This window comes from Vulpes vulpes, chromosome 1 (genome assembly GCF_048418805.1).
Source record: "Vulpes vulpes isolate BD-2025 chromosome 1, VulVul3, whole genome shotgun sequence".
In the NCBI taxonomy this organism is placed as follows: domain Eukaryota; kingdom Metazoa; phylum Chordata; class Mammalia; order Carnivora; family Canidae; genus Vulpes; species Vulpes vulpes.
Window position 1 is genome coordinate 184,273,692 of NC_132780.1, and position 13,261 is coordinate 184,286,952.

Below are 13,261 nucleotides of genomic sequence, written 5' to 3' on the forward strand. Positions count from 1 at the left end.
GGATACATGCACCCCTGTGTTTACAGCAGCATTATTTATAATAGCTAAGATATGGAAACAGGCTAAGTGTCCAGTGATTGATGAATGGATAAAGAAGATATATATACTGTATCGTGTGTGTGTGTGTGTGTGTGTGTGTGTATATATATATACACACACACACACACATATATATATATGATGGAATATTATTCCGCCATAAAAAAAATGAAATCTTTCCATTTGCAACAATACGTGCAATGACACGGATGAAACTAGAGTATAACGCTAATAAGCAAAATAAGTCAGGGAAAGACAAACATCATGATTTCACTTATATGTGGAATTTAAGAAACAAAAGGAAAAAACAGAGGGAGACAAATCAAGAAACAGACTCTTAACTGTAGTGAACTGAGGGAGATGGGTTAAACTGGGGATGGGGATTAAGGAGTGCACTTGTGATGAGCACTGGGTGTTGCATGGAAGTGTTGAATCACTATATTGTTTACCTGAAACTAATGAATACACTGTATATTAACTAACTGAAATTAAAATAAAAACTTAAAAAACAGAAAATTTAAGAGATTTTTGTAGTGATAGAGTATAGAAGGAATTTTTGCAATATCCCCGGCCACTAATAATTTGGTTACTTAAAACTAAGTGTATAATCCTAATATTATACCGGTTTCTATTACTGCCATATCAACTGTGACTAGATACAAATGCATGGACACTATCCTAAGACTGATTTGCTTTCTTCAATTAAAGACAAAGCAGTGAAAAATAACCAACAGAGCGAGGAAGACTTCCTCTTATAGTAGTATTCCATTAAGAAAAATAATTAGTAATTTAAAAAAAAATATGACATTAATTCTAACATTCTTGATGTTTTAAGTTAGTTTAGTTAGGAACTAACTTATTAGCACATGTATCTCAAGCAATTCCACTGAAAGATCAAACTAGATCCAAGACCACATTTTAGTACTTTTCACGTAACTACACAGAAATAAGTAAAAACTGTAGGTTCTATAACATTAGGACATTGTGCCCCATGACACTGGAATTCTTGGATAATCATGAGGTACTACTTAATGCTCCTTGAATTACTGAAAAAAAAAAAAAAAGTATACAAATGCCTGGGGAAAGAAGATCATAGCAAGCAATTCTTATAAAAAGCTACCAAATATTTGCTATATCCTCTCTCGTAAAAACCTACCTGAGATGCTTTCAACTTGAACTACTGGATAGAGAACAATTTCAGGTCCTTTAGCTTGGAATAAGTTGAATATCAAACCACTAAAATCCATTTGGCACCTAACTTAATTGCTGACATCAACATAGAGAGTTTACAACCACATATCAATACACTGGAGTCCAAGCAAAATAATACCACCACTGGCACAACCTATTTATAGCTTTTTCAAAGTACACTGTTTTCAAAGAATAATAAATACCTTACTGTACTTGGGTAGGATGTATTGTGCTAACGATTTCTACATAAGTAAGCCATTTCTTCACTACCTAAACTCTATTCCCTAGGGAGGGCTATCATTTCTGATCATCTTCCTTGTGCTAGAAATTCTTTAATTAAAAATCTGAACAATTCTATGAGATAGGTATCAGTAATCGTCTTTATAAATGATGAAGCTGATAGTGAGAAAGTTAAATATACCCAAAGGTTACATGGCTAAGAAGGGTAGGCTCTATAATCTGAACTTAAAACTGACTCTGAAGCCTGTACTTTCTTCTTACACACTAAGACATGCACACTTTAAACACTGACCAATTTTCTTCTCCTCGCTGGGTTGAAATTTCAGTAAGCCTAAGAAAAAAGAGTTAGAAAAGCCACATGTAGCTTTGCCTTGTGAAGAGGCAGGGGCAACACTACAATTCTCTATTAGGAAAAACCACAAGAGATACCAAGAAAAATGCATTCAAGGCAATACTGAAAAAGGCCAACAAATCTGAACCACTTTTGACCTCTCTAGACTGAAATGTTGAGGTATCATGGGGTATTTGCTACGACTTACTATATCCCTTATATCAGAGATCTGATTCAGAGGTTTGAAAAAAACAAACCACTAGGTTAAAGGGTTAAATTTAGAGATTACATCCTCCAAGATAAGATTAACACAACAAAAAGAAGTTCCAATTAAGTGTAAGACATTGACCCAAAATCAGACTTGTTTTAGAAATGTGCATGTACTTTCCATTTTGGTTCCAAAGAAGCTATATATTCTGGGAATATGCAAAACACTTTCTGCTTGATGGTTTAAATGTTCAAGCAATATCAGTTTGAATAAGAATGATAATTTGCTATTTTACCACAAAACAAAGTTGTTTAGGACCTTATAATAATTTATATAAACATGAACAAATCAGAGAGGGACAGATGCAGGAAATGTCAAAGACATACTATTGTAATAGGAGTCTGAGGGAGAATCCAATTTCTGCACTATAGCCAAAACAATTAGAAATACCTTGTATTTCTACAAGGTAGAAAGTCACAGGTGATTTTTTTTTTTTTAATTACACTTTCTGGATGAGAAAACGAACTACACAAATACCACAGAAAAATAAATTACATTACATGTGACTGCATGTCTGCTGAAGGTACATTTACAAAAACGCAAATACTGAGAGAAGTTCACTACAGGTAACGAAGTAAATAAAATACAAAACATATATGAAATCTATAAAGAATGTTATATAACAGAGTTTTAGATATCATGGCTATTTTATGAAATATTTTCTACCTTCTTTTGACAAATAGCAAAAAAACCTGAAAGTAAATTTATTGCATAGAAAGTAAAATATAATATCGGGTCAAAACCAAAAAGAAGTATCACAATAGTTATAGAACCTCCCAACTTGGCAATTTTTTTTTTTTTTTTTTTGCAAATGTTTTGAGTAGAGACAAACGTAACACGGGTTAGTATTATTTTGGAAATACACACATGGGGAAATATACATGCTTAAGCATCCCACTTACATTCTAAAAGATTCAATATAGTATAGTAGAAAATAAAATTTGAAGGCAGCCCGGGTGGCTCAGCGGTTTAGTGCCGCCTTCAGCTCAGGGCCTGATCCTGGAGTCCTGGGATTGAGTCCCACTTCAGGCTCTCTGCATGGAGCCTGCTTCTCCCTCTGCCTGTGTCTCTGCCTCTCTCTCTCTGTCTCTCATTATTAAGTAAAGAAATATTTAAAAAATAAAATAAAATAAAATTTGAACGTTAAGTTATTCCAATTGTAGCTTTCATAGAAACAAAAGCAACACCCAGCACTCACTGGTATTTACCAAGTGCCAAGAATCATGTTAAGTGTTTTATAAGTATCATTTCTTACCTTAATAATTAGGTACAGTTATTATTATAATCTATAAATGGGGAAACTAAGGCAAAAGAAGTAACACGTTGGGTAACAGCTGGTTATTAGCAAAATTACTCAGAGCTGTGTGAACTTGAAAAAAAGCAAGTAACCTCCCAATTTTTATTTAAGAGTCAAGAAGAAGAACAATCACTTGCTTTATCCACAGTTAGGTTTATTGTAAGGATCACATGAAATAATATCCTCAAAAATGTTTAGAAACCCATCACTGCACCATGTAAATACTCAAATTTTACATACCTAATTATCCAGGTCTTCTTAGGCTTTTAATTTAGCTCTGGTATCCTGCCTTCTTTGGCTTACCTCATTATGTTCAAGCACTTTCCTGATTCCAATGTCCTACTGCTCTTTTGTGCCATTTTCCAAAATCTGTTTTCCTGTTTTTATCTTTCTACTACTTCTTGCTGTGATTTCACTCAGTCACTTATCCATCACAGCCCTCAGGTCCCCAGCCCTACACAGTCATGCCAATACATTGAGGCATCTATCTCACAAGAGACAGCAGCTTGCACCTGAACTGCTGCTACCTGCCAACCTGGTCTCTGCAGCCCGTTCCTTCCTAATACCTTAGGCAGACTTCTGGGAACACTTCCTGGACTACTCTATAAGGTTTTACTTCTAATCTTCCCTTGCCCTTGTTCTTACTGTAAGCGATAATTACAGGACAAGGTATGACATCCTGTACATTGCTTTCCTAGTAGTCATTATTGCATATGTAGTATTCCTAATATATTATGCTTCAAAATTTAAAGAAAATTTGTCTGGTGATGGATCTTGTAACCACAGAAAAAGCATAATACAATAATAAATGCAACTGATAAGAGCTAATACCAAGGGATTAACAATGATTAATAATTGAATTTCTTTTTTAGTTCTATTCCAAACCTGGCAACTTTCTTTAATCAGTATTAGTGAAAAATAAAATGGTAGGTCCTGAGTTAAAAAGTTGTTTCTAAACCACTACAGGTAATTATTCCAAGTATCTGATTTAACTAACAGGAGACTAGATGGGAATCAGATATTCTATGACCATTTTTAGTTTCAGTTAAACTCGCTAAAAACCTTGGGTATCTTTGATCCTCTTATCATTCTTGTTTTCCTCTAAAAAACAGGCTATAATCTGCTTTACTACCCAGAAATAATATATATAACAATTGAAGTAATGACCTTACCAAAAGAAAACCCTTATGTGTTAAAGGTGGAAGTTATCCTAAAAATCATCCATCCAATCTTGTCTTCGTAAATTAAGAAAAAAAAAATATATATATATATATACAGCCTTCTGCTACAAAGAGACTTTTGCAAAGCCACACTGTGACAGAATGGTAGCTTGAGTGCTGACCCCCCAATTCTGTATGCCCCAGTCATCAGGGAGAGGCAATTAGTAAGAAACCAGGCTGGCAAGCAGCAGCCTAGGTAGTATGCCTTGCAGTGCTTCCCTGTAATAGTTCAATGTATTTCTGTGTAAGTGGAAGAGTGGTGAATAGATGGTGATGACTAAGTGAATATGTGAGAACAAGGCTGTTCTGACTATTGACGGACTGTGACAAATAGAGCAGCACTGGTGATGATGCTTCCAGACACATATAATAATGCATTAATTAAGACTAAACAGCCTTCTCAAGATGTAAGGAAAACTGTCCAAATGCACACTTGTCCAGGAGAGAGAAGACTAGATTGTGACCCCAGAAAACTTCTGAGACTTAGTTTTTCATCTGTTAAATGGAAATAATGCTCTATTATTCTCCATGGAACTGTTAAAACCATCAAGTCGTATGACTTAGGTAAGGCAAGATAATATGTATGTTAGTCACATTTCTACTGCTTCTAAATCCTAATAACCATGTTCATGATGCAGTATTGCATTATCTAGGAAAGCATGGGCTTTAGAGACAGACATAACAGAGTATAAAGCCTACTCTGTCAATTACTAGCTATGTAGCCATTTCCTCATCCGTCCCAAGAATTCTTAGTAAGACACTTCCATAAATGGCCAACAAGAATCGAAGATTGTCTATTGAGAATATATATGCCAGCCTTATTCTGTTTTGGCCTTTACTAACTAATTTAATCCTATAGATACTATTATTATCTCCATTTTAAATATAAGAAATCTAAGTACAGAAAGGACAAATAATTTAACAGGTCATACTGTTAGTAAGTAGCAGAGTTAGAATTTGAACACAGGCTCTCTAACATCCATGCAACTATGTTACAAATACCTTAAATATCATTTTGCTATCCATATAAATAGGACATGTTTCAAATGTCACACTGTTACATTCACTGATTCATATGCTAAGTTCCTAAAAAAGGTAGTTACAAACTAATATAACACCCAATCCCAGGTGGCAAACCAGTTGTACCCACATTAAAGGTTTAACACGTATGGGGAAGTGCAGGTCATTCTATAAGGATCCCAAAAGTCAACAAATACGTCATAACTTAAAAAATTTCCTGTGGCCCATAATTAATTACTTCACAAGACTGGAAAAGAGAAGAAACAGGAATCCAGTGTTGAGTCTGGCAAACCAAGCATGCTCATAACAATGTTGCCTTGTGGTTTTACAGAATAACACTGGTAACATACTTAAAATCTGAGTTGCTTGCCCCTATGTGCAAAATATGGTATGGCATGAAAACATGCCAATAAAACATGTTATTTTTTTTTTTTAGGGATTACTTTTATAATTTTATTACTCACATTTATAAATAATCATGGGTCTCAAATCAGTTAAGTTTTCCAGTGTTATTTCACTTCATTTTATTGCATACCAATAAAAAGATCTACCTTGATAGTTCTCAATCTTGACCATCATCAAAATGATCTGTAGAGCTTTCTAAAATTACTAACGTCCTACTTTTACTAAAGATCTTCCTGCATCTTCAAAGTTTGGGACCTAAATACATTATTTGCTTTAAAATTCTGACTCAGGAGGTCTGGGAAGGGGCCAGAGAGTTTATATTTCTATTATTAGGTAGATGCTGCCAGCCCTGGACCACACCTTAAGCTCTCACCTTCCTCATTTTCCTGGTCTATAAAATGGGGGCAATAATAGTACCTACAGGACTAAATTAATTACAATCAAATACTTAGAACAGGACTGATACATATATTTAATAAAGTCTTTTTTCTCTTGCTCAACAATAAGTTAGTTCATTTAATGTATATGTCCTATTTAATTCTTGTACCAGATAAGGATATGGCTATGCAACTAGTAACCCATGGACCACACTGAGTAGCAAGACGATATGTAATTCTGTACTAGAAAAGGGTTAAAAAACCATTCCTCTATTCTCTAGTCAGAAAAAAAAAACCTGTAGGTTTTATTCCAGCTCAGAGAAAAAGATCATTGAGGGCAACAGAAGAAAATGGGCATGGAAATGATTCTCCAAGACCAGGTTGAGAACTGAGTATGTGAAAAGGAGTAGAGTAAAAGTACAAAGGTATACAAAATCCACTCATTTATTCTCTAATTCCACATGTACTGTGTATGTCCTAGGCAGTATGGATACAAAGTTTATTACAGAGTCTCTTCCTTTCTGCCTTTCATTCTATTTGAATGAGAGATATATAATGAAAGGAACATTATGTGTTAACTTTTTAGGTTGTGGTAAGCTTTATAGATAAAATGTAATCAAGGTATAAAGATGATAATTGATGGGAATTAATATTTCAACTAGGATGATAAGGAAACATCTACTGAGAGGGTGACATTTGAATAAAAACCTAAGCAAGTAAGGGAGGGAACCACATGGATTTACAGAGGGGAACGCATTTTAGGGAGAAGAAACACCAAATGCAAATGTGCCAAGGTTGGCAGTTTCATAGGCTCAAGGAAAAACAATTAGGGAGCTAGTTGGCTGCAGCACAATGGATGATAGAAGGAACAGCAGATGAATTCAAAGAGATAACTGGGTTCCAGATTTTGCAGGGCTTTGTAAGCCATGGTAAGGAAGTTGGATAAAATCAAGGTGGGTAACTACACCAAAGCAGAAGAGTAACATAATGTACATCTTTAAAAGAAAACAAAAGAAAATGTGTTTGGGAAAAGAAAGAAAAAGTAGCCATTCTATCATGGAAAATTTTTATAGTGACATTAGAAGGCAATACATTTAAGAATGGAAAATAATGGCCACATTTGTTCATTCACATGCTTTCTTCATTCACTTCACAAAAACTTACTCAGCACCAATCACTTGGATCTGATGCCAGGAATACAAAAACAATTAAGGCAGATTCTGCTGTTAAAACAAACAAAATAATAATAATAATTTTTTTAAAAAATCAAGGTTTCATTTTAAAGATAGTAAAGAACCACTGAAGGATTCTGAACTGAGGAATAGCATAATGAAAACAGTGCTTTGGGAAAGATTAATCTGGTAATGGCAAACAGAATGGGTTAGAATGAGAACTGACTAGAGACCGGAGAGACCAATTATGAAGCCTCTGTAAACATCTAGGTATGAGCTAATATGCAATTTGAGCTACTTATGAAAGGAAAAGAAAGCTCACAGTAATTATTTGGCATGTTGTGAGGGAGAGGAAGGAGCAGCTTTTTTTTTTGTTTTGCTAAGTTTTTGGGGAGGGAAACTTTGCCTGGTAGTTCAGCTCATTTTAATGAACATTTTAGTATCTATTAATTACGTGAGGTACTACATTAGATGCTATCAAATATGGCCCTTGCTCTCAAAGAATATACAATCAAGTGCTGTGAAAGAGGTATGTACAGAGTAATGTAATGCACAAAGGAACATCTGGTCCACGTGGCGATTTGACGAAGACTTCTTGGAGTAGAAATGCCATTATAAGGTCATGGAAGTTGTGTCAGGCAATGAAAAAATAATACAAAAAAGTTTCAAAAAATTGAAATGATATGAGTAAATCATAGTGACATGATATTGCATGGTGTATGAGACAACTCACAAACAATTTAGTATTACCAGAAGATTAAAGGTCAAGGGGCAGAACGATGGAAAAATGAAACTAGAGTATTGATGGAGACCAGGTCAAGAAGGGCCATGCCCTCTAAAAAGTTAGACCTACAAGTGAATTCTTTAAAGGAGAGAGAATCAACAGAGACCAAACCAATAACCAACATTTATCTGCCCAATTGTTTGTTTCCAATATACCTAGAGCTTATAAGGACTACCCCATTTACTTATAAACAGCCTGTGTAAATACACAAAGCTAATGTTATAATGCTATTCATCTTTGAAATATTTTCATTAAAAAGAACCCAGACTGGTAAGTATGAGCATATGTGACTTGGTACATATACAAATATATATAATTCATCACAATAAACTATAAACATGTATCTTTTGCACATGCTTAAATGTTTTTATGCTCCCATCTAATAAAAGTGAGCACAAGAGAACAACCTGAGCATGTCTGACTTATAAACATTAGCATTGTTAGCACAGCATAATGCATATGCTCTTAGCAAATGGGTGCTCGACTGCACTACCCTAAGTGGAATATATTTACTTTGCTCTGGAGTCTGCTTCTGCCATTTATTCTGTGTTTTGGAAAAGCATTTAACCTATAATCAACAAGTAATAGTCTTAAACTTAACACAAAGAATCAAGGAAAAAGTATTATGCTAGATATTAAGATTTAAGCTTTATGGTACCTTAAGATGCCTTCAAGGAAATTGTGGAGGGTAGTGACCACATCAAGGTTTGGTTGAAATTTTTTGACATTTTAACTAAAATAAACCAGAGGCATAAGGATGCCATGACTTAAGGATTTCTAAAGAGACAAGAAAGCAATCACCACCTGACCATGGCAACTCATTTCAAAGGGATGTTACAATAACCTTGTACTGCTTCTGTTCAGTTAGGGCCCTCATTTCCAGGAACACATCCTCTAAATTCAATACCAGGTATGTGGGTCCTAGAAATGGATGAAAGCAAGAGAGGGAGAGATTATGGGTTCAATATAAAACTAGTCCGTTTCTAAGTTTGCCTGCTACCAGAATATCATCTGAGTAAGAGCATGAGTTATGATCCAGGATCTTTTGTCTTTGATGTTAAAGGCACTGAGAGGTGAGATCATCCCTTGTAAGAATTCTCACAATAAAATATACACATCTTTAATAAAATACCTAAAGCTGTCATACTGTTCTTTGGGGATTTTAAATACCATTCTCTTCCTCTTTAACTGTAAACAGACAGGTATAATAGTATACACACACTGGATCTTTATCTAAAATGGTGAGTTATGTATAGAATTCTCTCATACAAGAAAAAGGAGGGAGGGAAAACCTCTTAGGAACTGGTGGCTAAAAAAAGGAAATCAGAGTACAAATAGTTACTTGTAATATTGGTAGGCAATAGTATAAACAAAATGTTTATGGAAAATGCCTTCATTTTGGAACAGAAATCACTAATCTATCAAACTTAGCAACACCAGAGCCAATAATATCTGGTGATAGTAAACACACGTATCAATCTTTCATCTTCTTTCTCCTTTTGTATGTACCATCTCTGTTCCATTGCCCTTGTGCTATTCCATCATATACTGAATACTGATGCAGTTTTAAAACACGGCCACAAATTCTTTGGCACTCCTAAGATCTGGGAGATCTGTGACTGCTTTGACTGACAAGAATGTAGCAGATATGACACTATGTTACTCCAAGGTTTGTTAATAAAAGGCCATGATGTTTCTGCTTTGTTTGCTGGGAAAACAGTCTTGGAGCCCTGAAATGCCATGCATGAAGTACAGTTGCCTTGAGAACACTCTTTGGAGAGGCCATAGGTAGCACCTGAGTCAACAGTCCTAAGTAGGCCTGCCCTTCAACCATACTAGCTCAGACACTAAACATGTTAGTGAAGAAGTCATTGGGAACTGGATCTTACAGCTTCAGGACAGCCCCTTGCCTTTTGTATTACCCCCAGAAAGAATCATCCTAGCTGAAGCCCCAGACAAGGTGGAGCAGAGAAGAGGTGTCCTTGGCTTTCCAAATTTCTCACCTACAGAATCTGTGATCATAATAAAAGGGTTGTTGCAGTGTTCCATGCCACTATATTTTGGCATGGTCTAGGATGCTCTAAAGAACAGGTGTCCACTATATATGAAGGAATTCGGGATTCAAAGATGAAAAGATATAGACCTGACCTCAAGGAATGCACACATGGGGAAGGGGAAACAAAGATTTCTTTTTATTAAAAGTATAACCAAGTGGTGGTATCTGTAAAAGTGCCAAAACCAGATTTAAGATCAAATAGCTTCTTTTTACCCTCCTAAGAACCATCTGCAATAATCTCAGAAATTCTAGACTTGGTTAGGACAAATGAGTTACAGGTATAAGGGTCAACCAAAGAAAAGCTACTTCATTTTTCCACCTGTCCAGTACAGAACATCTATATCAAGCCTGCACTGAGATATTTTATATTATATTTACTCTTGATACATTTTATTCAGTTCTGTTCCTTTCACATTTCATTAATAATTGACAGCTCTTTTTTTGAACTGAGTTTCATTTTAATTTTCCCTAGATATAGGGTAGTATGTTTGCAAGCCTATGGAGACCATCTTTAAAAGCTAATTAATCAAACCATCTTCCAAAAAGTAGCCTCTCACCATCTCAGCAGTCTTTGCTGAAAACAACAGTAGACAGTCAGCTCTACTCTCTTGCTATAGCTGGAATCATGATATCACATCTGATGACGTGTTTAGTTGCTATTTGGGGGAATGTGGTTATGCCTCAGAAGAGTTTGATCATTTTATTAAAGGTACAGAAGGACCCAAACATTTTTGAGGTCAGATGTTCCACAACAAGTAAGCTGGAGCTAAATTCCATTTGTGAGCACTTTTTCCTAATTGGTGGTAATAAATTCCTAAAAAGAAAGGGTCTAATGGTAATGTTGACCGATTCTTAACTACATTAACCCAAATGTTCCTGTCACAGTGAAATTTGCTCTATAATTTACTTTAATGGACTAGGTGTATCAATAAATATTGAAAATGTCCTGTCTCTTCTTTTCCCTTCCATTTAAATCAAATCCAACTCTATGTCAACAGATTATACCACTGTATAATTACAATAGCTAATGCATTGGGAAAAGTAGTGTTCTTTGATAAATAATTTCTCTAAAACCTCTTACGCATTCTGCATCCTCAATATTTCTCTTACACTCAAGAAATGCAGTAAATTACACAACCAGACACTAGTGACCACTGCCAATTGTGATAATGGACCTAAAAACCTCATCATCAGCTCCAATAATGACTGTGTTTTCAGATTTCAAAATTCAGTCAAGCAAGAGAATCAAAAAGTATCTAGGGATGTTTTAGGAAGAATTTGCTTCTTTAAAATATAAGCAAACTCAAGAAATACTAGCTTAGTCACCATTTAATATAATGCTAGGCTTGGGATATATAAGCCTTAGAAGTCTTATAAACTCCTTGAAATTACATGTGAAGTTTTGTGTATACATAACTGTATTTGCATTTATGGCAAGAGACTATAGCTTTCATGAATCTCAAAAGGGTCTGCCTCAGCTGAATGAAATCTACTAATAGGTCTCATCCCTTTTCTTCTACCACTTTATAAACATCTTCTTTGTATAAGCTAAATGTTTCCTCTAGTTTTCTTATCTTGAATCCTTTCCTCCCTCCTTTTCATTTCTTCATTCTGTGCCTCATTTGTCCCCAACAACCCAGTTGTAACCTCTGTATAATCAAATATACTAACTTAAAAAGAAAAGTTTAATCTGAATTCTATATAGAAAAATCTGTTGCTAGTCAATGTATAAGATCAATCACCAAAATCATAGAAGAAATAATAGAAGAAATAAGAGCATAAACTTGATTAGAACAAACCTGTATTTAAGTCAATAATTTTCCTAGTTTTAAGTTTTGTTATTCCAGATACTTATACACATTTCTCTCCAGAGATACTATTTGCCGTGTTTACTGTAGTTCTTTGAAAGGACGAAAAGATAGAGGGGGGGGAAAGTTTTCCTAAAAGATTATCCACTGAGTCAATGATCTGTGGGGCTATTATGAAGCTCCATTATTAGGGCTGAGAGCCTCAAAGGCTTTCGTTATGTCACTAATTTCTTTTTGCAAGGCTTCAGCAAATGAGCCGATTTATCTAGTTCTGCATGCTTGGGGCTTGATACATGCTATTTGTACATGACAGGTTTCATCTGCGTGCACCATTGATATCATTTATCTGCACATCAAAAAAGCTCCTCTCCTGATGTAAAAAAAAAAAAAATTATGCATATACTGGGGTAAGAAATGTTAAAGAGGTGAGTAAAAAACCTGTGCTAGCTCATAAAATGAAATCAAACTACAGGAACATCACCAATTGAGTATGAACGTGCTACAGGGCTATAGGAGCAGATACAACACCAAGAAAAGGAAAAACTGGAAAGATCCTTGCTTACAGTGATAAAGCAGTAGAGCTTTGTTAGTATCCTGTGAATTTCACCTAAAATGGGGAAAACTAATTTGCCTCAGAAATGAAAAAAATGAAGTCTTATGAACAAAGCTTCATAAAGCTATATGATCAAAGAAGAAATATTTCAAAATACATTTTAAAACAGTTCCCATTATTTATAATAGAAGAAAATTAACCTCTGGAATTTGCTCTTATAGGAAAACATGTTTAGATTGACTGTTAATGTGTTCACAATGAAAAAAAAAAAACTGCTACAGCTTAAAGTCTTATAGGAAGGTAACTTCAGAGAACACAAGAAGAAACAGAAAGGTAACCAAATGTGAAAAGGCTTTGAATTAAAAATGGTAATCAGCTTAAAAGCACCTGTGTGAAAGATTCTGCAAGGAGGGCACAGCCTACATATTTGAATAACAAGGTAATAACAGTGTTGTTTCTAGATTTCCAACAGATGATATATTAACACATTCTTTTGAGAA

The 13,261-nt window shown here is 34.9% G+C and overlaps 1 protein-coding gene across 3 annotated transcripts in view; it reads right to left on the minus strand.

Annotated features, from left to right (window-relative positions):
• The window catches only part of MMS22L (MMS22 like, DNA repair protein), a 128,486-nt gene that overhangs the window by 43,737 nt on the left and 71,488 nt on the right, over positions 1–13,261 (minus strand). The window lies entirely within an intron of this gene.